Source organism: Daktulosphaira vitifoliae, unplaced genomic scaffold (genome assembly GCF_025091365.1).
Source record: "Daktulosphaira vitifoliae isolate Bord-2020 unplaced genomic scaffold, ASM2509136v1 Scaffold_1, whole genome shotgun sequence".
Classification (NCBI taxonomy): domain Eukaryota; kingdom Metazoa; phylum Arthropoda; class Insecta; order Hemiptera; family Phylloxeridae; genus Daktulosphaira; species Daktulosphaira vitifoliae.
In genome coordinates, this window is record NW_026099572.1 from 28,875,021 (window position 1) to 28,900,268 (window position 25,248).

Here is a 25,248-nt window from a genome sequence, read left to right on the forward strand (position 1 = left end):
TATTAGAACGGTGAATTATTTGACAGGAGATTCCTTACAAAGGCATATTAATACGTGGTGTAGAGATAATAATCAATATAAAACAATAGTTCAACATAACAATGAGACGACAGAAGTACAAAATATCATAAAATTAATAAATGAACGACAAGCAAAAAATGATATCTTAATAGAAAATAAAACAGAAATAAATTGGGTTTCCCTTAAAAGTATTTACTTACACCAAATATTAGAAGATGAACATTTTTGGAAAACCATAATTATGACATTCGGTGATCAAAACGAAGTTGTTTATAAAGCAATACGTGATGATATTTTCAATAATTATGAATTGGCGAAAAATTATTATTATTATGACAATTGGGTCATACAAATTGAGAAATATCTAGAGAGCATATTTAATATCATAAGAATTGTCACTTTGCATTTAATACGGAACTATTTATATTATGCTGAGAACTATAGAAAATTAAACCCTAGTCTTTTACGAGAAGTTGACGTAGGCTATTCTAAAATAAAAGAGATACTATTAGAAAATAATTTCTTTATGCAACTTTTTAATAAATCATATTACAATAATGTAATAACAACTTTAGAAAAATTGAATGAACGGCAAAAATATAATAATAAAATAAATGAAACACATATTGCAACAGTTGTTAAAATTGATATAATAATGAAAAAACTGTCATCAAAATTTGAGCTAATACCTTCTGATACCCTTTTAAATAATGTTTATTTAGATAAAAAAAAAAACGAAAATGAGAAAAACAGAAAAATTATAACTATGGAAGACTCAAATAAAGAAAAAACTTTCCAAAATAAGTTTGATTGTCAATTATTAAGAGATAGTTATTCGAGTATTATATTGTATTTACGTTATGTAGAAACTAAATTTGAGACTTATAATATTGCTTTTTCTTTTATCAGAGCATTTAAGAATTATAAAGTAATATCATTTAATAACCGAACTAACAGTGAAAAGCTTATACAATTGTAATTGTTTTAATATTATAGAGATTTACAACTTCTACGATGTAATAAACGATTTTAATATTAATAATATGAATTAATTTTTATTTAATTATCCGAATATATAAAAGTATAAATTTTATATTTAATTCTTTCCAGATTCTTCGATAAATGTGTATGGCATTTTATTATCATTGATTTTCATTTTTAGGATTCTTAGGTAAGCATAAGATGACACATATGTTATACAAATTTCAAAAAATAACTTAAAGTGACTTGCGTCTTTTTCATAAAAAATATATAAATTTGTTAGTGTTTTTTAAATACCAAAAAAGGTAACCATTTTGATTTATCATCAGATGTATTGTTTGGAATTCATTTTAATCTGTTTTAATCTGTTTTTTCTTTATTTTATATAATTATAAATTAAATCAGATTTAAAATATTTAATTTAAAAAAAAATTTATTATATTAATCATTACTTTTTTTTTGTAAGAAAGCTAAATTATAATATAATAGTAATATCTTTATTTAGAATGCATTTTTTATTCAGGACCGTATTTAGTAAATATACCGCTCGGGATACTCAATTTAATTTATTCAAATTATAGTATTTTACGAAATGTTGACGTAGGCCATTCCAAAATTAAAAAGTAATATTTTTAAAAATAACTTTAGACCTGGTAACAGTAAAGTATTTAAAATTGTAAAAAAGTAGACTAAATGTCCAAAAGTTTCTAATAATAAAAATTTTTAGTTATTTAAATCAATCCATAATATCTGATAAGACGACAAGCGTTAGCAGAATCATTCTGTTTATGATACTAATTACTTCTAAAATAATTTGAGATTAATTTTGAAGATACGGCGTGAGGCATAATTTTAGATTACTCCGTTGTAATAATATTTGATAATTTTGATATCATTTTCTACGATTGTTATAAATAATCGCCAATATTTATTTTAACAGCATCTCGAAAAAAATGATTTATTAAAAACAAATACAGACACGGACTGGCCCACGGGGATATCGGGAAAATCCCGGTGGGCCCCCCCCCANCACGGGGATATCGGGAAAATCCCGGTGGCCCCCCCCCCCAAAAGTTATGATATATGGGCCCCTTGGTACTATGGCAAATCAGTTAGTAAACTGCCTAAATTTTAATAATTTTTTTTTTACAAAAATCCCCAATTTCCTCCTGACAATTAAAAGTTATCAAAAATTGTTATGCAGCGCCGTGTCATTGATGACACTGCTCTGGGGCCCTGTGCGACTCCTAATATCGCCACTTGGTCCTCACAGACATGTTGGAATGACCCGAAGGTTTTATGAGTCCTCTTGCATTTTGGATTAGTTAAATACTATTTTAAGAGCATAAAATTGTCATATTTGTTTATGTAAATCGATAAAAATATCTGATTATCAAATATGTCGTCTGCTTTTAATTCGCGGAAGTCGTCAGCACGTGTTTGACGGCTGATGTGTCCGAATTGTTTATATTTACAATTATTATGATAAAAACTAATGACCGATCCGTGTGTTGTCCAACGTCTGTATTGTATCATAAAAATCAATTAATAGCATATCGATATTTCTCGATTTTCGATATCCCTNTATTGTATCATAAAAATCAATAAATAGCATATCGATATTTCTCAATTTGCGATATCCTTTTATCATGATTTTATATTTATTAATGATTTCAAAAAAATATTTTTGTTTGTTTTTTATTTGAAATCTTGATCATTTTCATTTTGCTCGTCAATGGTAACTATCGTTATTGTGTCTTATGAGTTTTGGTAACCGCTTTATTGTTTGGTGAGTACTTAAAAATTATACTAATATACATTATACTATATTTTATGAGTAAAAAAATGTATTAAACATTAACATTGTTGTTTGTAAAACATTAAATGACACGTATGACACCATGTCTGAATTGAGCCAGCGAGCTACCGAGAAATTATTTATAATTATGTCTAAGTGAAACAATTATTATTTTATTTACTTTATTCGCGCCAAACACCAATTTACATAATGTTTACAACTAAGTGATTTAATTAATTAAAGATTAAATATATAATAATAAAGTAATTAGTGATATAACAGAGGAGTGCTAGTAACACACTACGAAGCATACAGTACAGCGAATATAAATAAAATATATTTTATATTTTTAAATATTTTTATAATACAGCGAATTATTATGACTATAAGAGATGGATTGAGTAGGAATATGAATGGATGTACGATTCCTTTAGGGGTAAGTCAGATCGCGAATAATGAATTCTTCTACTAAAAAGTGATCACGAAAGAATAATTATGTTTTCTCTTTGACTAGGATGTAAATAAAATTAGAGATGAGTACAACAGCTTTTGTCGTATGGGCTGAAACTTAAAATCTCGGTAGGCTGAAAAGTCTCAATCCGGCTCTTTATGACATGTATACTAATTATAATTAGGAGTGCATACAATAATTACGTAAGTCTATAACCATAGCGTATAAAATTATGTTTACTCATTCTTGCCTAGCAACAAATATAAAATTTTAATTATACTGCACGTATATTACAATGAAAAGAAAATCCACATTAATCAATATTTATTCTATTTGTGTAAAATAAGATATTTTTCCGTTTTTTCGATTTTACTAAAAGTTTTTAAAAGTTTTCATGGAGAACCCCATTTGTAATTTACCCATATTATGTAAAGTTTTCTTACCTTTCTAAACAAATATTAGAGAACTTCTGGAATTTTGGCAACACGAAAAAAGCAATTTTTTTGATTATAAAAACTCAATTTTAATGACTGTAACGCGAAAAAAATTACTATTATTTTTAGAAAAGTCAGATAATTTAACAAAAGCAACTTATTTTTCTTTTGGTTTTTATGGTTGAAGTTTAATATTAAAACGATAGCACATCATTTTTTTTTAATTTTTTCCTTTCTTAGGGACACGAGAAGTATGTCTTTAACTAGATACGATTAGTAGTCTTTTTACGTATAGTTCATCAAAATCGGTCAAGTCTAAGCTGAGTAAAGTAGGCGACAGATAAAAAAAAACCAGCACAAATGATCGGGTGGGCTTCTAGGAGCTTTGCCGCGGCTCTGGAAAGGTCCTATGGGCCCCTTTAACTTGGTTTACCGGTAAGAAAATTGGTCCCAGTCCGCGCCTGAACAAATATGTCCATAACATTTCCAAAAATATTCATTAATGGGTTCGAAATATAACATGTATAAGGATTTATATGAGTTATATATAAGTAGATTAATTTTTTTTCTCTCTTTTTAATTAGTTAGTGACTAAAGTATAACATAGCTAACTAATTATGTTGGTTTGAGTTAGGTTTGAGTGTTAAAGCTCATTTGATTTCTTAGGATTAATATTATTTAGGGTTACTTTTATTACATTATATATAATTAATAACATATGAGTTTAACGTAGTTATAATTATCGATCAATTTTTAGAATTATACACTATCTATAAATTTTCATCAAAGCATTTCTTGCCATAGTTTTTACCACTGTAAATATTATTGCGTTAATATTTATTCAGTTTAGTATTAGATTTAGACTATTTTTCAAAATAATAAGTAAACTATAAAAATAGTCCCTAACAATGATTATCATAAATTTATAAACATTTAAATATATTGTCATAACCTACTTTTTAGGAAAATTAACATATCAAAAACGATACACAATATTAATCAAGTAGTTAAAAAGTTTTCATTTTGCATGAATTATCATTTATTTAACAATTGCAAACTAAAGTAGTGAAAAATGATTTTTAATCTTTTTATCAACATTGTAGTTACGATTATTTGGCATGCTATGCAAGTTAATACGTGTCATTCAACAAATATTCCGAGTGAACATTTAAATATTAAACAAGCAATCAAACTGAAAACTGGACTTGATTATTCGCTGCTGGATAATATACAAAAATTAAAATTTAATGATGTAAAAAAGATATTATCTTTCACTGATAAATTAATAAGTAACAATGTTATACAAAAAACCGTTGATTTCATATACTGTGACTTGGTTTGTGGCAATATGATTTTACTTCATAATTATTTAACAAACTGCACAAATGTAATTGAATGTCATTTAAGCGAAAAAATTACCAGCCACATGTTAGCTTCACTTATCAAAATAAATAAGAAATTTTATGTAAGACCGTTCTGGCTAGTACATATGTTTTTGTTGCATAGTTCAATGTGCCGTAAAAATTCAATTAATATGAATAACAATTATTTAATAATAAATGAAATCATATCCATATTAAATTCTTCTATTAATATATATTGTAGAAAAGATAACAAGAATAGTATGATAGTGAATCCTGACGATGGTGTAAATTTGGAAGATTTCGAAGTATTGATAAGCCAAATACAAGAACATAATAATGGTATTCTATTTGAAAATGATAAAGAAAAAAATTGGGTTTCCTTAGAAAGTATTTGCTTATATAAAATAAAGAATGAAAATATATTGAGAAACATAATTATGAATTTTGGTGGTCAAAGTGAAGAAGTTTTTAACAAAATATATCAAGTGCTCAACAAAAGTTTTTATGAAGCAACGAATTATTACCATCTAGATCTTTGGATAATTCAAATACGAAAATATCAAGAACAAATGTTAAACGTGATAAGAACAGTAGCATTACATTTTATAAGAAAGCACATAATTTATGCTTCTAAATATTGGAAATTAAAACATACATTTTTTGGAAATACCAATACAGAAATTAATGATATGAATAAATATATTTTAAATGATGATTTCTTTAAAACACTATTTAACAGGCAAGAAGTGATAGTAGTTTTAAAAGATTCCGTTAAAAGACCACAAGTTGTAAAAGGTATAAATATGACACTTCAGAATTCAATTACAGATATTGAAAGAATTATGAAAAGTCTGTCGCCAAAATTTGTTCTAATAGATTACAATGAAATACTAGATAATAGAAATTCAGATAAAATTAAAGAAGAAATTAAGGAAGAATTAATGCAAAATATTGACATTATCAAATCGTATTTAATGCATTTAGAAAATTTATTTGAAGAGTATAATATTAAGACTTCTGTGTATTATATTGATTCATGTAAACTTAATTCAAATTATGATGTACATAGAACAACTAAAAAAGTTTTTATAGATTTTAATTTTTAACAAAACAAATTAATTTTTGGTCAATTATTTCAATAGTTGTTTTATTTAATATTTGAACATTTATAAAAATACAAAGTTTAATATGTAATATAATGTTTCAAAAAACTGTAGTTTTTTATCTTTTAGTTTTTTTGATCTTATGGAAATAAATAATAACCAAAAAAAACTTTTATTGTGTTTTACTACTAAATATTTTTTCGATTGTGACCAATTTTTCTTAGCCTTCTCACCAGATAATTTTATAAACTTAAACAAGGGAAAAATCCCTTGTGTAAGTTATTTAATAGTCAAATAAAATGTAAAATGTATAAATAGATTATCTAATACATAGAGTCTCTCACAAAATTTTTACATCTAAAGAAAACTTACATCATACAAATATTTTGCGTGAATATTTTTTACAGTTCTGGACTATTAGAAAGGCGTATTATTTATTTTTCTTTATTAATAAAAAATATCATTTTTTTTTTTAACTAAGTATGTTAGTTTATTATTAAAATTATCTTGTGATACTGAATGTTTTATAGAAAAATTTAAAACAATAATATGTTAATATATGTTAGAACATAAACATTTTTTCCCCAAAAATTATCGTAATCAAAAATTACTTTTCTAAATTGAAAATATTGCAAACATTAGATGTTATTATAATACTCTAGAGCTGCACACTGTAACTTTGTTAACTAAAAGCAAAAGTTACAAAAAAAGACAAATTTAGATAAATTTAAAAAAGTACAAATTAAAGATAACAATTTCAATTGATTAATTATAAAACAGAAGGTTTTAGGGTAAGAGTAGAAGTGCATCAAACTTATGCTTTAAGCCCTTACTTAATTTCTATTGTAATGGAAGAAATTACTAGAGAAATACAAGGAGAGGTGCATGTTATTTGCTGACAATAAAGTGTTAATAGGAAAAATTAGGAAGGAAATTAATCAGGCCAGAGGTGTGGTGATCAGCTCTTGAATAAAAGGGTTACCTTAGCCCTGATGTTCAGCTGTTCTGTTTGCGGTTTAATACGGACGGGTGACCATACGAAAACATTAATAGTGACACAAACCTAACCACCTTACTGGTTCTCTTAGACATAATGAATTTTATTGAGGTTCGACAGCTGTTATAAAATCCTGTCAAATCGTTAAGGTGGCACCAATTCCTAATAGCTTAAATAGAGGCTATGGTGATAATGATAACTGTTGTACTAAATTAAAAGTTCATCAAAATCCATAAAATATAATTGACTTTTACTTGGAATAATATTTTAGAGTTATTGTGAATTAATTATTTTTTAAATAGATCCATAATTACAACTTAGTATAAATTTGAATTATTAGCAACGCAAAAAATATCTCTAAATTTAAAAGATTCATACTGAATAAACATTTATGTGTATTTAATTCATAACCAATATAATCTTAAAATACATGTTGTGTTACACAAATGAAACAAATAATGATTGCTCATAATTTAAAATAAAATATAAACACGCATTTTCATATTTAGTCTTGAAACTGAAGTACAGTTTTAAAATAATTCTTTAAAAATGTTTAAAAACTTAAAATGTTTTTCTTTTTAAAATTTTTCTGTTTGACAATAACTAAATTTTTATTATCGTATTTTCTAGTCATCAAACCCAATCAATAAGAATGAAATAACATTATGTTAATATTTAACGTTTTATAACAGTTTTTTTTTTCAAACATTTTATTATTTCAATGAAAGTTGGAATTTCCATTGTTTTACCTAATAAACAAAATCATTTTTAAAATGAATGCCAAATTATTAATTTAAATTTGATCCTAAGCTGAGAATATATTATTTTGTGAACATGTACATTCTTTTTATTTCTGTTCATAATAATTCTCGGCTCTCACTGGTCCCTCATATTATTTGATTAATAATAAAATATTTTTATTTTTCTGGCGTGTTTATATTACACTAAAGATTTCAATAGTATTTTTGTTTTATGATTTTCCCCTCCAATGCTTAAATTATATTTGTTAATTTTAAATGTTCGTATTAATTATTTATTATTTTTATTAGGTCAAACATCATATTTTATGAATATTTAACATTATAAATTATAAGTTTATCATCGTAATGTTAGTGTTATTAATTTATTTGTTTTTTTATGCGCACAAAAATGGTAATTTTAACACAGAAAATCAAGAATATAAATTTTTGTGAAATGTTAAAATAACTATTTTGTAGCCCTTTTTTTACAAGACATATTGATAGTGGATAACAAATTTAGAGTCAATACTTATTGAGTCACAAGCATTTCACTACAATCAGTAAGTACACAGTGTGGGAGGGTACAGGTCTTATTGCTAATGTGCACTCTGCCCGCTTTGAAATGCAAAAGTATACAGTATATAGTTGTTCGGTTCGCTAGTGAATTTTTTAGGCTTGAGTAGAGAAACTCAGAATTGCTCAAAGGGAAGTCAGAGACGCTGATGGTCTCCAAGAAAAATAAAAAAATATGCCATCGGTTGGGTAAAATTTGGCTGAATTGACGTGTTTGATAACACAGAAGTTATGTGAGCGACACCAGAGATTATCGTCTGGCGGTGGTCTCGAAGACTGCATAAATTGAACGGTATATGCTGTTACGGACGCGGGACGCCCGTCGTTCGAGTTTTAGGGCGCCCCCTCCCGCGGCGATCGGCATGAGAGCGATGCGCATAGGGCCACTGACCGAATCTCGGCCAACCCGTTACCGATTTAGCGACCCGAGCACCGCCCCGTTTCTCCCCGCTCGACAGTTAACGGCACCGCCTCCAGAACGCACTAAGGCAATCACTCCCCTCCGCCGCCCACGTGTACCGTACACCATCCGCTTCGCACCATAAACTGGGCCACCAAGCGGCTCATGCGGCGGCGTGTTTGCGCGGGAGAGATGAGTCGCGTGTCATACCGACAGAAAGCAAAAGTGTACGGTGCGGTACCCCGGCCTGGTCGAGTGGGGGGGACGCTAGAAAACGGTAACGGTGGCAGAAGACGCACCAGGAGAAACTGGGTTGTCCTCCGGGCCGGCAGTGGAACATACGCATCCGATACGCGAACAACGCACACTCGGACACACAAACGATATTGAACCCGTTCGTTCTTGTCGTCTTCGTTGCCGTCGTTATGGTTCGCTAAAATATTGCAATTTATCGGACAGTCGAAAACAGTTGTGACGAGACAATAACAATAATATTAAAATATTGTCATTGGCGGCGAAATACATCAGTTCAGAGAAATATAGACGAGTGTCGCGTCAAATGTTATTTACACGACCAGTGACGATCATGACAATTCGCTGTTCCGATTGTGTCCGCGTGTAAGTGTCCAGTGTTCTGTAACAGGATAACTACCACTTTGATTTAGTTATAATTTTAAAGGTAACTAGAACATATTTACTACACGGGAACTTTTTTTTAAATCCTTTTCCCAACCATTTAAAATTAATTGTAATTCTACACGAATAATTTATACATAATTTTCAATTTTATTAAATCTAGCGGATATACTTATTTTGGCCTAATTATAACAATATAATTCATATAAATAGATAATTTGATTTTTTCTTTTAAATAAATAATTAGAAACATTTTTAATTTGGGTTTGTTTGGAAGCAAAAATATTTAATTATTTTATAAAAGTACTTTTCACTTTATTAAGTTATTAGAAAAATGATAAAAATAATCATTATTGTTGCTTTAGTAAATAAAAGTTAAAAAAATGTATTAAACAGAATTTAATATTATATCAATTGATTTTTTATTGTTCCTTTTTTAGTATCCATTATTATAGAACGTAAAAATTTGAAAATCTTAATGAATTATATGCAATTTTGATTGTTAAAAGTCTTAAGATTCAGTCAATATAAACAAAAAATACGTTTATTCCGTCGCTTTTAAAAATCTTTAAATAAAAACTATTTAAATAATTGTCTTTATCAACATAAATTCAATTTGTTAATCTTAGTCATAATTCTAAAAAATCTTTTACTCATTAGCTATTTATCACAGACAAAATATTAAATATTTCTTTTAATCACGCACATTAGTTTTTTAGTGAATATAACTAAACAATTTTAAGTATTTTGTATTTTCAAAAAAAAAAATTAGAAACCATTCACCAAAAAGATTAGTTATTATGAAATATTCTTTGGTTAAAATTAAGTATTTTTTTAGATATAATATCCTAGAAATTATTTTTTATTCATTATGCTTATTTTAATTCAGACTAAAATTCACTTACACCAAACATTCCAAATCAGTTTTAATTATTTTACACAGAGCATTTAAAAAATAATTTTTGAAAACTAATATTATACGAAGAAAATGAAAAAAAAAAACAATTATATCATAACATTTGACATTACGAATATTCTTAAATTGTGTTTTAACGGCAATTGGAAGAATAATTTAGTAAAAAATGGCTGAGTCAAATTCAAAATTAAGCAAAATCGTAATTTTAATTTTACAGCTTGATTTTCAAATTTTAATCTATAAAAACTATAGAAAATATTATTACTATAATAGTCATAAAATATTTTATGTAAATATGAATTAGTTTTTACTTGAACTGTCTTGATTGTACTGAATTTACTGGGAGAAATTATTTTTCCCGCGTTATGATAAATTTGTTTAAATTATCAATAAAATTTGATTAGTATCGTTTGATTAGATAGAGTATCTATACAGTTCAACAAAATCAAAACAGAAGATACATTACATTCATTATAAGTACGAAACACTCCAAACCATAAATTTTATGATCATGGCAAAAAAACAATAAAATTTTAGTTCAAATGACTATTGGTAGTACTGATATATTTTGTTGACTTGGTGTAACCCGTTCGTATTACGTATAAGGCCGTGGTGTATAATCTCATTAAAACACATTTCCTTTTTTCTCGTTACAAGAAGGGAAATTCGTTACACACTATCGATGGATTTCCTTGGCACTTTTATTTTCGTTGACCGAGTTTTCTCATCCGAATTCACTTTTCCCAATCGCCGTCATTGTTCCCTATCGTCTCCATTCTTCGCGCGGTTCTTTTGTCACGAATGATTGATTAGTTCACGTTGCTAAATAATGACAATAATAAAAACCGCAAGTGTAGTGAAGAAGCCAAAAAAAAACCTACTCAGTTTCATAACGTGTACGCTCGTACAAAAAACGTTCTGTAACAAAGAACAATACCAAATTTGACGGATTTTCGGTCGCATATAAACTCTTCACGAAAATTCTACATTTTTACCTGTGTCTGTGTCTCGGCAACAGGTCGTTGTGCAATAACACTCAATTTTTTCCGCACGGCCGCTCCTTTGCCGCACGTTTTTTTTCTATTCTCGTTTCGTCCGATATCATTGCGAACATTGTTTTTAATAACGAAACGACGAAGAGCACATCCCGAGCGTCCACTGGTAAACAAAGAATGACACGTTATTAAAAAACATTAGCGGTCGGGGTCGTCTCTATCCGTCACAGGACTTATCTACGTGACCGAAAAAGGTTTCACGATTCTTTCGGCGACTCGTCTCTCACACGGCGATTTGTCCACAAATGTTATCTCATCGGCGACAAGTCGTGATTATAGATCCATTAGGGAACCGTTTACGGCGGTCGTTTTTGGACGGTGCCCACCGGACACCGTCGTAAGCGACAACTGAATACGCCAGCGACGGACGAAAATGGGTTAATATGTCGGCCATTGTTGTGTATCATCATCGCGGGTTAATGATCGGCTACCTGTGTGTTAGTTGCCCGCGCCCAGACAGCGGTGTGACACTGCCGTAGATTGCACGGGGAACGTTTTGTGCGATTGCCCAATCGGCCCGACGGTACGGAGTCCGACCACAGTTTCGACACGTTCGTGTAATGTAATAATAACAATCATTCCGATTCGCGACGAGTGCCTGCGTATTTTCTTTGTCCCGCGATAACAACGTGTTCACAGCTGTTGCCGAACCGATTTTCGACATTTTCCTCGGCCTCGACGGACAACAGTATTAGCCGAGGCAAAAGGCCGGACGACGTTTATCGCTGATGGACGCGTAGTGAAAAACGGCGTAGTATCCGCTGTTCTGTCATCAGCGTGTGCAATTGTCAAACTGTCCGCCGCACAACCGTCGTGCGTTTGTACTCGTAATTACACCGCCATGCTGTGCTTGCACATCTTAAATGATACTGTTGCGCTATGGGTGGCAAACGGATAATTTCCACCAACGAATCTCGTTATTTATTTCAATGTCACGTTTTAATGAATTAACCAGAGGAGTTCATAAGCGCCTAAGGTTTACGACGATTCGTTTATTTTGGCATCATGTCCGAGTTAGGGTTCGGATTCATTTATGACCACCAAACGTTGCGGGTACAATTTTCTACGCGTTAATAACGACGTGAAATGAACTGTTTTAATTGCGATTTGGCATCTCACGACAATCGCGCCACAAAATATCGAACGAGTGGCCATCGCCAGTGGATGCAAAAAATGGTCCGTTTTTTTCTCCGTCGACCGAGTGTTTTATTAACACGTTAACGAATGCGCGACATTAGAGCCGACTAATTGGAACCCGTCAGATTTCCACGACCGAGTTATATTTCGTTGCCGGCGCAATGTGTTGGACCGCGTGTTTATATAACAAAAGCGACAAAAAACATTTACGGTTATGCGTTACGTACTCCACAGGCCGGCGATAAAAGGAGATAAAAAAATTCACGGGGTGATAATTTTTAGGTCACCGACTACAAGTTTAAAACGCGTTACATTGTTTTATCGGCATCGGACACGACTGATCGATTGCGCGTACCTATTGGCATAAATGACAGTAAATCTGGACCGTGTTGCTCGTTGACGATGATAATTTGGATCGACCGATGAATTTTTTATGACTCCCGCAATGTCACACGAGTCGTTCGGACGGCGGTGGCACGACAACCCAACGGTGAATTACAATAACGCACTGCGTACTGATAAAAAAATAACCTCGCCGCAACTGTTTATCCGAACGGCGGTCGTTTTGACATCGTTAATTTTTTGGCTTTGGATGTTGTGTTTTTGTACGAATATCCACTTATGTGTGAGCACGTATGTATAGTTTTTTATACGTTTAAAATTGCATGTGTGTGTTTGCATGCAATTTTTTTTTTTTACCGCACTGTTAAAAAGTAGTTTAACTGCTGTGTATAGATTTTTGTGTCGTCACAAATGATTTGCATATTCTCACTGTGTTCGGATGGGTTTACCTAAATTTCAAATACAGCACCTTCACAGAATGGGCCAATATTAAATAAATATGTATATAAATATAGGAAAAAAAACCCAAAGAAAATGGAAAGTGTTACAAATTAGTTCCGTTGCGTCATCGTCTATTATTAGCACATTGCGATCATTCACGCCTGAACGAAAGAAAATCTATTTTCCGGGTTATGTCGTCCATCGAGTTCATTTCGTCATCATAATACATAACAAACGAAAATAGAAAAACCTTATTCCATTATGAATTTTTTTAAAAAAAAAAAAAAAAAAACTGAATTCTCGTAAACGCTGTTAATTATTTTATTGATCGAAAATAATTCTTATTTATATGACATTTATGTTTTATGATTTCGAACAACATCAAACGCTTAAAACAAACCATAGATTTATAAATGTAAAGTAAAAAATTGATTAACCTGTTATTTCATTGAGAAATTACACAAAAAATGAACTGCACGCGCTTAACAAAAACTTCCTTGGTATTAATTAGTATGAAAACTAAATAAAAATAAAACATTTTTGACTTCGAGCCAATAATAAATATTTATCTTCGCGTATTTTATTTTCCATGGCATTGCTCAAGAAAAATACAATCGCATACGATTAACATTTAACATATTNGATATTTATGTTTTATGATTTCGAACAACATCAAACGTTTAAAACAAACCATAGATTTATAAATGTAAAGTAAAAAATTGATTAACCTGTTATTTCTTTGAGAAATTACACAAAAAATGAACTGCATGCGCTTAACAAAAACTTCCTTGGTATTAATTAGTATGAAAACTAAATAAAAATAAAATATTTTTGATTTCGAGCCAATAATAAATATTTATCTTCGCGTATTTTATTTTCCATGGCATTGCTCAAGAAAAATGCAATCGCATACGATTAACATTTAACATACTCGATAAATATTAAAAAAATATATTAACTTTAAATCCAATTATTTACGCTGATGTTACAAAAAGTTATGTGTAACGAAATTGGATGTCTCTGAATAATGTAGATAATGTATTTTTTTGCGATTAACAATTTTTCACCATTGATTATTTATAATTACTGCAACAGTGAGCGCAACGCCTTATTATGTAATTTATTATGATGTGTAGCAGATCACTTGGTGTATAGCAAATAATACAAATATATTATTAAAGAACTGAGCATAATTGGCACCCGAAATTCAAAGTAAAGGTAATTAACTTGTACTTTTCTTGCAAATAGTGACTGCCTATAATTAACTGTAAACTTGGAGGAATAAAACCAATTTGGTTCACCGTCTCTGTTGCGTTTGACGGCCGTGTACGTAATTACAATATTCCATTAAGTGCACGCATTTGCAAAATGTTTTTAATCAAGTCAGTAATTTCCAAAATGTTTCAGGTGGACATACGAATAAACCTCGATCGTTATTACGGCGAGTTGGTTTCGTAAATGGTGTTTATCTAAACAAACAAATCGACAATAAAATATGCGCGTGTTATAACGACATAATTTAAACATAAATCATCCGTTTAGACGCTATTCTATTTTATACGAGCCGAGTCGTCAGTCAATTTTTTTTTACTAATTACTACTGGCACGCATCGTACAATGCAGTATTTTTTTCATGTTAGACCGGCGGCACTTACCAAACGGATCAACGACAGTCTCCTGGTTATTTTATAATATGATATTCATTTAAATGTGTCCGTTAATGTATGCGTTTTAATTCTATTTATATTATAATAGCGCGTAGGAGTATACGTATGGAAATGGTTCTCTGCCACGAAATTCGGTAATGGTATTATCGCGAGAGTTTTGGAACACAATGGGCTTGTGTGATAGAGATGTTTATCGAACGGACGTCAATTTTTGCCAGGGACGGGTTTCACTGTATTTTGACAAGGGCGTAGGCATATGCGGCGTTGTGTTGGAATTGAGATCCAGTGGCTACCGGTATTAGAATTGTATATTATATTATAATAATGTATTCCATGCACAGCGTACTGACCGAAAAGATTAGCATAAATCGATCCGATTCGAATCGACTTTCAATTTCAACCGCATTTGATCGATCGGGTCCATTCATCTTTGATCCAATTTGTTTGTATACTCCGTACAAATTCTACGAAGCTATTTCCATAGAGAGGGCGAGGTAAAAAAAAAAAAAAAAAAAAAAACTCTTCATGCCAACACGCGTACTTGTACAACTACTGCGACGTTTAGCTGCTTTTGTTCATACATTTTCTGGTCGTTGGCCCCTCGCAGCCGATCTTGAGTTAGATCATAGATATTATAACGCACACCGATTTCCCAATAAGTACATTTGTTATTCATAAACCAAAAATTATTATTATTACTTTTTTTAACGCTCAAAACAGTGTTGTAAAATGATCCGTACAATCTGTACGTTTGTATATTTCATGTGAACGAATTAAAATTAAACAAGGCGACCTGTCTTAATGTAATCATTTAATAATTACTTAAAATCGGTAAAAAAAAAAAAATGTTTTTAATTTGTATTCAGTGAGGTTGTTGAAATTGCATAAATCATTACACTCAAACTAATTTTTGTTATACGACGACAGGTTATTATTTTTTTATTCTTACATTAATATGGATGAAATGGAAACACAAAACCAAAATATATTATGATATAATGAAAGAACGTTTTCAAGAGAATTTTGTCGGTAATGGGAATATTCTTATGTAGATTATTACAAAATAATATATTCTTCAAAAAAAAAAAAATAGAACTAAATAATTTTATTAAGAATATTTGATAAAAATTGTCGGAAGAAATATTTATTGAAAACTCATAATAGAATAATAATCTTTTACTTGGTCGATAGTCGCAAACGCTAATAATGTAATATAAATACCAAAAATTCCATGAAAAACAATTTGAATTCAAATATAATTCTATGCTTCGTAATGTTTTTCGAATTTCTAAAAAGAATATTCTTGTCTTTTGAAATTATATTCAAAAAAGATTATTACAGCGATTTCACATCACCGTATATAATAATGGATCATTAAAATAGCCAGAGTTCCTTGGAAATTTCGAATTGAAACAATTAGTACCCCGAAATGTGTATTTCATAATATCAACCAATCATTCAATTTAATCGATCTTATGGGTTCACCTTGTACTGTTATGCTAATGGACCCCTCCCCTACAATATAGAACGTGAGCTAATACGTCATTATGATCTATACGCTTATTAACAGAGTCTGAGGTATAATATATTATAAATTATTAACACTATAATAACATTTTATGTAAAGCTTCTTTTTTATTGGATTACTTTACATATTTTCATTAAATACGTCAATTTTTATAACAAATCTGACAATCATGTGTATTTTTTGTTCTCCCAAAGTGATTTAATCGGACAAGCTCTATTAAACGACTGTAATGTTGTACATTTCCCGTGATTATACAATTACAACCATTTGGTTTTAAAAAAACATTTGGTGCGGGGGCGCATACAATATTTTAATGTAAAATTTGAAAGAGTTGTCTTTTACTACAAGACGCTCTTTGAGACACTAGACCTAAAGAAGATTATAGGTCAAAAAATACTTAGAGGAAATGTCACTCTTAATCTTTTTTTGCGATCATAGCAGTAGGTATTATTACATATTAGGTATTCCTTAACAAAAGATAAACTGTTGTTTAAAATATCATTGTGCAAAGAACTTTTGAATATGAACTTTCAACATAAACGTTTAAACGTCACATATAGCTTTTATTTAACAATTTGTTGTCAAACTTAAAACATATCCATGATTGTAATTGAGAAATTTACTTACAATAGATTTTTAGAACTACGAAATGTGTCTATGAATTATTTTTATAAGCTTTTACATTCACATTTTAAATAACTTAAAACAGCTCTAAAAAGCTGCCGCAAAATAGAAATTTTTAATAAAATAAAAAGGAAAATGTTGAAAACATAGTAAAATTATATTTAAATATATCTTTATAATAATAACGGGATAAAGATGTTTGTATTACTGAGTTTATTTTACTTTAAACATGTAATTGAGAAAAATCATTAAATTATACTTAAGTTTTAACTCAAAATTATATCAATAATATTATACATTTTTTATTATTTATGATCTTTTATTTGAACAGTTTTAATGCTTTGTATATTAATGATTTCTTTTTAAATTAAAATTTCAATCTACCATAAAATTTTATTTGATGGTAATGATCACTTTAGATCGTACACCTAATTTTATGAACCATATTCTTTATGTCTTAACTGGATGAGACGAGTATTTTTATTGCAAACTACTATTACATTCACATAATTTTTATTTATCTATTTATTTAATTATACAACAAGTAATTGAAAAATTATTTCATTCGACGAATAGGTTTTTTCGAATTATTTAGTCGAAATTTTATGTTTTTTTTATATTTTAATGCTAATTAACTACGCTGTGACTTAATATTATCAAATAAATCACGTTAGATAAATAATTGAAAAAATAAATTTTTATGAAATGTTGATTGATACTGAAACTATTAGATTCAAGAGAGGAAAAAAATTTAATATTGCTAAATCCTAATTATTTTTTTTATTAAAATTGAAATGTGTTTAAAAAAATAACTATAAGCGCACATTTTAATCGAGTCTTCAAAATTAATTGCTTAATAAAAATACGTTTTTGTGGCAGTTAAAGAGTTGCAAAAAAAAACGGCATATCGATGTTTAAATTTAATGTAATTTGAATAAATATTATAATAGTATATGCAAGTGAATTAACATTGATAAATTTGTAAATTGAAATACCTATTGCAATTATTTCTAATAGCTAATATAAAAAGTTTACATAAATTGTCATATACATGTAATTGACACGTGGTAAATAAATGTATAATAGTATCACTCGTATAAGAATAAAAAAAAAAACGTTTATTCACGTCCAGCGTTAAAGTCACCTGGTCGCCCGTAGGCGTTTCAGTATTTGTCATTCATCAAAATCATTTCGAAATAATTCGAAGATAAAGTGGTTAGGCAACTTTATAATATAGAAATCTCACTTGCACTAGCTGTCCCTCAACAATATATTTTGTCTATCTCTGATAACACCACCGGTTTGACAGCTGCTGTGTACGACCTTGTGCAAATAACCTGCAAGTTCTGCAAAAAGATCATATCTCAGCGGATCATTAAATGTGTTTACACTCATTTTGACGTTCAAGTCGCCGGAAACAGATTAACAAACAGCATCCAAACACCTCCGTAATATTACTGAGTATATTATTCACAACAAATAGTGAATCTTCAACTGGTTTTCCTACGCCTCTTCTACGTGCTCTGCATTTAAATACAAAAAACTATTAAAACTGCAAACGTTTATCCGCGAACATATTATTATTTTTATGTACGTTATGACCAATGTCTCACACTGCGGTTTTCTACCAATAGTCATATATTACATGTAATTGGCGATTAATGCCATTTTCGTTTTCCTTGTAGCAACATCCTCATAATTGTACATCAATTATTTTATATTGTGCCGCGTGCGGTTCAAGTAATTTCCTACCGGTTGCGATTCATAGTATTAGTATAGCATAGTATTATTGAAGCTCTACACCGAACCGACGACAAGCAGAATCATCCGTCGACTGCAACACGCGGCGATTTTTTTATATTAATAAGCAGCGAGTACGTCCATTAGTATTGCGCCAGGCTCGTGTGCTTTTATTAGTTAGCGACAATATAATTGGTGCCAGTCGATTAGCCGTGTCGGACGCACATCACTAAACCAATAAATCCTATAACTATAACAGGCTGTTGTTAACAGTCATTTATACGCGCTGCGGCCTATGGGAGCTCCGTTTGCCGTCAATCAGTCGGACACACACGCGCGCGTAAATATGTTGGCCGTCATGCGTGTGCACATCACTACTTGTAATTTTTGTTGATAAGCCCAATGATGAGCAGTACCTCGGCCACTGCGGTTCGCATACGCCGAGATTTCTCATTGGATCACGTACGCGTACGAGAGCAGCTAATATTCACACACATGCAACCCGTGTACGTTTCCATAATGGAAAAACACATTAGCATCCGTGTATCGTTTTGAATATCATATGAAACGTGTTATTACCGCGATTTCGGTACACATACTACAAACGCGGTATACGCGGGGCTTCGTATGTTGTCTACATTACTCCGTGACCCACATCGTGTGCGTATTGGATTACCCTCCGGAAGGCTTGGGAAGACGGACGGTGTTAGGTGTTATCTGGTCGCGCACCACCCAGTGCGAATGTAATTATGCGAGAAACGCAAATAGAAAAATAGGAAGTTTCTTATTACTCGTATCGCGTGTACATCGAAATGGAAAATCTTTACCAAATATGGACATCGCAGCGTTATGCATACTATTAATCAACTTTGCCGAGCAGAATTAACTAATAACACAATTGAACCTTGGCGGCTCCGAAGATCCAACACTAGATAAAATTTCCAATCGAACAACGTTGAGCTCGTCTGCATAAAAACAACGCAATTCAGTTTCTTATTACAAATCTCGTCCGAGAAAAATTGCAAATCACTGTAACAGTCATGGGAATCGTACGCGATATGTGCCATCGATAATTAGTGTAATCGTCGAGTGCGCATTCCGTACGCACAATGCACGCAAACGGCTGTCGACGAGCGGTTTACGAATTTTCGAGTAAAAAAACCCCGTGAGAAGTGGACGCTCGGGGGCGACTTGCAGAAGGCTGTACGGTAGCCGGTGATACGATCGACAAACAAATTTGTCCGGCCCAAAACCAGTTGTTTTACCTTAATGTTCCGATGATAATTATTGTGAGAACTCGCACAGAGCAAAGGACAGGCTTTAGAAAATAACCGATATACATATTTTTTTTGTGGTACCAACAAAAAACTTGCACGCTTGAAATGATAATATTTGGCCGGTCTGCGGTGCGATAATCAGCGTTGGTTCTCACGGTGGATCGCAAAATCGGAAGACTACACTACTAGTTGATGATGGCACATCATTAAAAATGCCATCTCGTTATAACAACCAATTAAAACGTGTTTGTTAATCATCGACCCATCGCCAACATTGTCCTTAATATATATATTTTTTTTACATCTATACGCGACTTGATCTCTTTTTTTGTTTTTTTTGTCTTCTATCTCACTCGTGCCACCGTTGCATGGACGTACGATTTTCGTTTGGACGTTTTTCGACTTTCTATATGCAAAGTGAAATCATCGACATCTGTTCCAAAATTGGACCGATTACGGGTCGCACATCGAGATGACGCGTAGAGCTGTTGTGTTGAGAGCAGTGCGTTACAGTAGCGAAAGCAAACGCCATCTCACACGCGTAACAAACAATACTAAAAAACCAAAAAAATTTCACTTGTTTTACATCATATTTTTTTTAACAAATTATTTTAATTAGATTAACTACAATTCTCTACGATTCCGTCACGCCCGACTACCGATACTCTTTCAACCTGAACGCCAACGTGCCAGTAGGTACCGTAGCCGCAACGAAACAAAATCAAATTGATGTCGTTAGATTAACGCATAAAAAATATAATTATGTTTTATTATAAAATAATGCTTACCATAATTTGACAGTGGCATCATTTTCCCTCGCACACCAGTTCCTTGAACATAAGAAAATAGTGTGTCTGCTAAGGACGTTTTTTTCCCTGACGAGTACCACCACCGTTAAATATCACCAGAAAAATAAATCTATAGGTTAAAAAAAAATTACAAGCGACAATTATTTGAAACTCGAGTTTTTTTTTAATTTTATCGCGCTAATGTCGTAGACACGCCTTTTCATGTGTTTTATATTGAAATAAAACTGATTATTCTCATTCGTTTTTTTACATTCGATCATTTCCAACGAAGACGAGGTGTTTTACTTGTACAATTGGACAAACGAAACGAATCCAAACAAATTGTATTTTACTCGATAGCATCTTTTCGTCATTGATGATCGGTCGTCATTAAACTATCCGCTGTTAATTAACTAACCTCCAATGACTGTTCTATGCCAGTTTCTATTTGTGAATACATTAAATCGCGGAAGTCATTACTATGGAGTATCCCAGCGATGCGCATCGTACAGCGATCAAACGCGTCTCTACTGTGATGATGCGGACGGTGTCTAATTAAAACATCTGCGTACGTTCGATAGAATTACCCGTCGCATACTTATTAGCCGCACAGTTCCCACGACATATTCTACTCGTTTGCTCATAAACGTATTATTTTATTATTTCAGAATTGAAAACTGCAGGCGTGATTGTTACAAACATTGCTGTGTACGCCCTGGATCTCGGCTGTCCGTAGATGATCTATTAATCAGGTATGTAAATACATTTACGACCATGTATGTGTAAACACGCAATGCCCGTGTCGGTGTAATAAAATAATAAACTCGTTAATCGCACCGGTGCAACCCGAAAAACAAACAACGCACGGAGAAATCGCCTTTAAGTCATTATACTAATTATAATAAGATATTATAATTAGTCGTTACATATTCTATGCGTATTTTGCTATCAATGAGCTTGCGGCTCCGTCGTGTCAGCAGACACGCGTTTTTCATATTTATGTGGTAACTGGATATTATGATTTTTTTCCCCAGTGATATTTTTACACTTCAAAAATATGTATGTTTATAATTACGTTAGAAAATAACTCGTGATATAATGAAACAATTCACTTTTTTTTTTTTTGTATTTTATTATAAAAATATGTTTAGTGCCTGTCCGTGTTAATTTGTCATTTATAGAGCAAGTCAAAGTCAAAGTTTTCTATTCTTAATGAAAAATTCTAATTTGCTCTTCTTTCCACGTGAACTAAATTATGAAAACGTCAAATTAGTTAAATGACGATAATATTTATAGTTTTTGTAAAATATTCGTTTTAATAAAATCTTACGTTCTATACGTATAATCAATTTATTTTATCGTACCCCACTCGGCGATTTCTTCTGCGTTTTAGGATAACTCTTCTATTGATAAATATACTCTTGTCGAGTCGAATACGACATGGGTTGCAGTGTCATCAGTACTCAACAGCAGTGAACTGAAGCATTAAAAAAATCGTAAAACTAGTTTTCGATTACATGCAAAATCAAATGATTTATACTACACCGGATTTTCACACACACACACTCTGTGATCATTTACGATACTGTGAGAAACGTATTTATTAAATTTTATGTGTAAATGTTTACGTTTGCGAAATGAGTGGACAGAAAACATCAAATTTAAATATTCAACAGCGGGTGCGCTGGGGCGGCCGATTTCAATAATATCTTAATAAACGTTGGAAAAATATTAATAACGCCGTTGCGTCACGGGAGACATCTACTTACTTAGTCAACATGGTTTTTATACCAGTAATATATTGCCCCGAGTATAAGCCCGACACGGTATCTTAAATATAATAGTAACACTGTAGACCACGACGATCGGGTTGCGTGCTCTCCTCTGGGACGTATCGTTTAAATACCGTTGGGCGCGTGTAAATAAATTTCGTTCATATTTTGGCTCATCCCGTTTGAAATTTCGCCGACCGTGACTTTTATATGTGTTTCGGCGTTTTAATAAACCTCCCGTGTAATTGCCGTCGTCGCACACGAAGATCGAACGTATTTAAATTAGTGTGGTGGCTCAGAATCGGTGGCTGTGTCGGTATAATAATAATATGCATGTTACATTCGGTGTGTATAAAAAGCGTTATATGTTCAGCTAATGCGCTTGACTTGGGCTATGGCTGTGACGTGGGTGGTTTGAACCAGCGTGCAAAACTCCACCGCTCTGCCTTCGGGATAAATTTTAATCAACTGACCAGGCTTGGAACACCGACCAGCACGCTAGATCACGTTCGAACGATATACACTTTTTTTAATATTACCTATTATCTTCTTCATTTATAAGTTAAAATTATTACAGTCGGTAGGCACGGCGGTAGTCGGTACTGATTTAATGTCCTGTAGTAGACTCGCCCGAAAAGGGAGTCATTCTTTTTTATCCGGTCCGGCGACATGTTTGCCGTCGGTTTTTTTCTTGTCGTTTAACAACTGGTCTACCGGCCAAAGGACAACATTAGTGAACAACATGCAAGTGTAAAACAATCGTTTATTTTTATTAATTATATGGAGTGTTCATACCTGATATTATCGTTGAAAGTATACGTTTTTTATCGGAAGTTTTTAGTGGAATAATTTTACAGAGCTAAAATGTTCGACTGCATTAGTGTGAACGTTGAGTTGTGACAAAGATGTTGAGGAAATCCGATGAACGTCTGCATTCTGCGGATAAACGTCTTTTGGCATTAAGTTCATCGAGACTTATACAGCGAATGCCAAACCGCGACATGTCGAGGTTGGTGTCCAGTAATAATCGCCCTGGCTGCATATATTGCCTGTATTTGTATACAACATGCAAATGCACTTACCGCACGTCGATCCAGTTACCTATCTTGCACAGGTACGTGTATCAAATATCTAAAAATGCGCATAACACGCGCCTGGCAATGTTCCTGCGAACTCGGTCGTTGGCAAAATTATATCGTAGCTGAATTAAAATAAACATAAATACAGTCGAAAAAATAACTGTAGTGCTTACAACGCGATTTTGTTTATGTTTCGTTTACATCTTAATGGATAATACGTTCAAATCCTCTGCACTTCCAGTCAGATGATTTTTATTATACACATATGTTCGTCTTCATTATATGCATGTAAAGTTCAAATCTGTCGTATGAAAAAAATACTTTTCTCGTGTATACTTGGATTTTTTGCGCTAAAACCGATCACGAAGAGCCGTTTGTTAGCACTAGATGACCTCTGTAAATTTGTGTAATCAACTTGCGAAGTCGTGACACGAATTTTACTTCAACATCTGAATTATATGTACATAATCTAGACAAAATATTACAACGAAAACATGTTAATCGTAGCAAAACAAGGAAATTCGTCGTTTAATTATTTATTTTATTTTAATATTTTATGATGGTATACAGTATTATTGAATAAAAGTATTAAAAAATAAAAACCATTAAAAATGAATTCAATGCGAAAATAATGCAACTCTAATACTCGTTGCTCTTCTATTATAGTGAAACGACTGTTCATTAATGGGTGAAAATGACGACGAAGATTTATTTAATTTTTTATTATCGTCCACCATAATGATCATAGTAATGCCCAAATTGTGGCATCGTATTATAAATAATTCAAGTGGTTACTCTAAATACGTAAATGTTCACTTTTTTTGTAAAAATTATTTCTACATAAACGTACGAATAATTGTACCTAGTCCATTGGTTTTAACATCATCTCATAAGCTACCTTAGCAAAATACATGGAAATAATTAAACCGTTTAATGAACCTCGTTAAGTTATTTTAAATTAAATTAGTTATGAACGTAATGCACGGACAAAAGAAAATACCAATCGTGTCATTTATTCAATCAAGTACGAGTTGTTAAGCAGCGCTTAATCGTGCGCCGTTTTAATTGACTCTCTAGTGTCTACAGGAACAATCTTCTTTATTATAAACGTCATTATTATAATTAAAATATAAACTGGAATAGGTACATAATAGAATAACGAGAAGAAAAATGATTTTTATGCGCGTGTTAGATTTTTGATCTGGTACCGTCACAGTTTATATAAGAACACGGTCCGTTTTTATAGAACTATTGGGCAAGCACAAAACTTATTGTTACTACCATCATCATAATCATCATTACAGTTAAAAAAAAAAATGCGTTACGACTGGCGTGCGGTCTTTGAAGGCGCAATGAAACGTTAAGCTATGTGTGTCTTGCACAG

At 31.5% G+C, this 25,248-nt stretch overlaps 1 protein-coding gene across 1 annotated transcript in view; it reads left to right on the plus strand.

Moving 5' to 3' along the window:
- Positions 1-9,128: 9,128 nt before the first annotated feature.
- LOC126902850 (transcription factor hamlet-like) overlaps positions 9,129-25,248 on the plus strand; it is a 37,819-nt gene continuing 21,699 nt past the window's right edge. The window contains exons 1-2 of the mRNA XM_050680550.1: positions 9,129-9,541; positions 21,682-21,765. The gene's annotated coding sequence lies outside the window, so the exon portion shown is untranslated. The remainder of the gene's footprint in view (positions 9,542-21,681; positions 21,766-25,248) is intronic.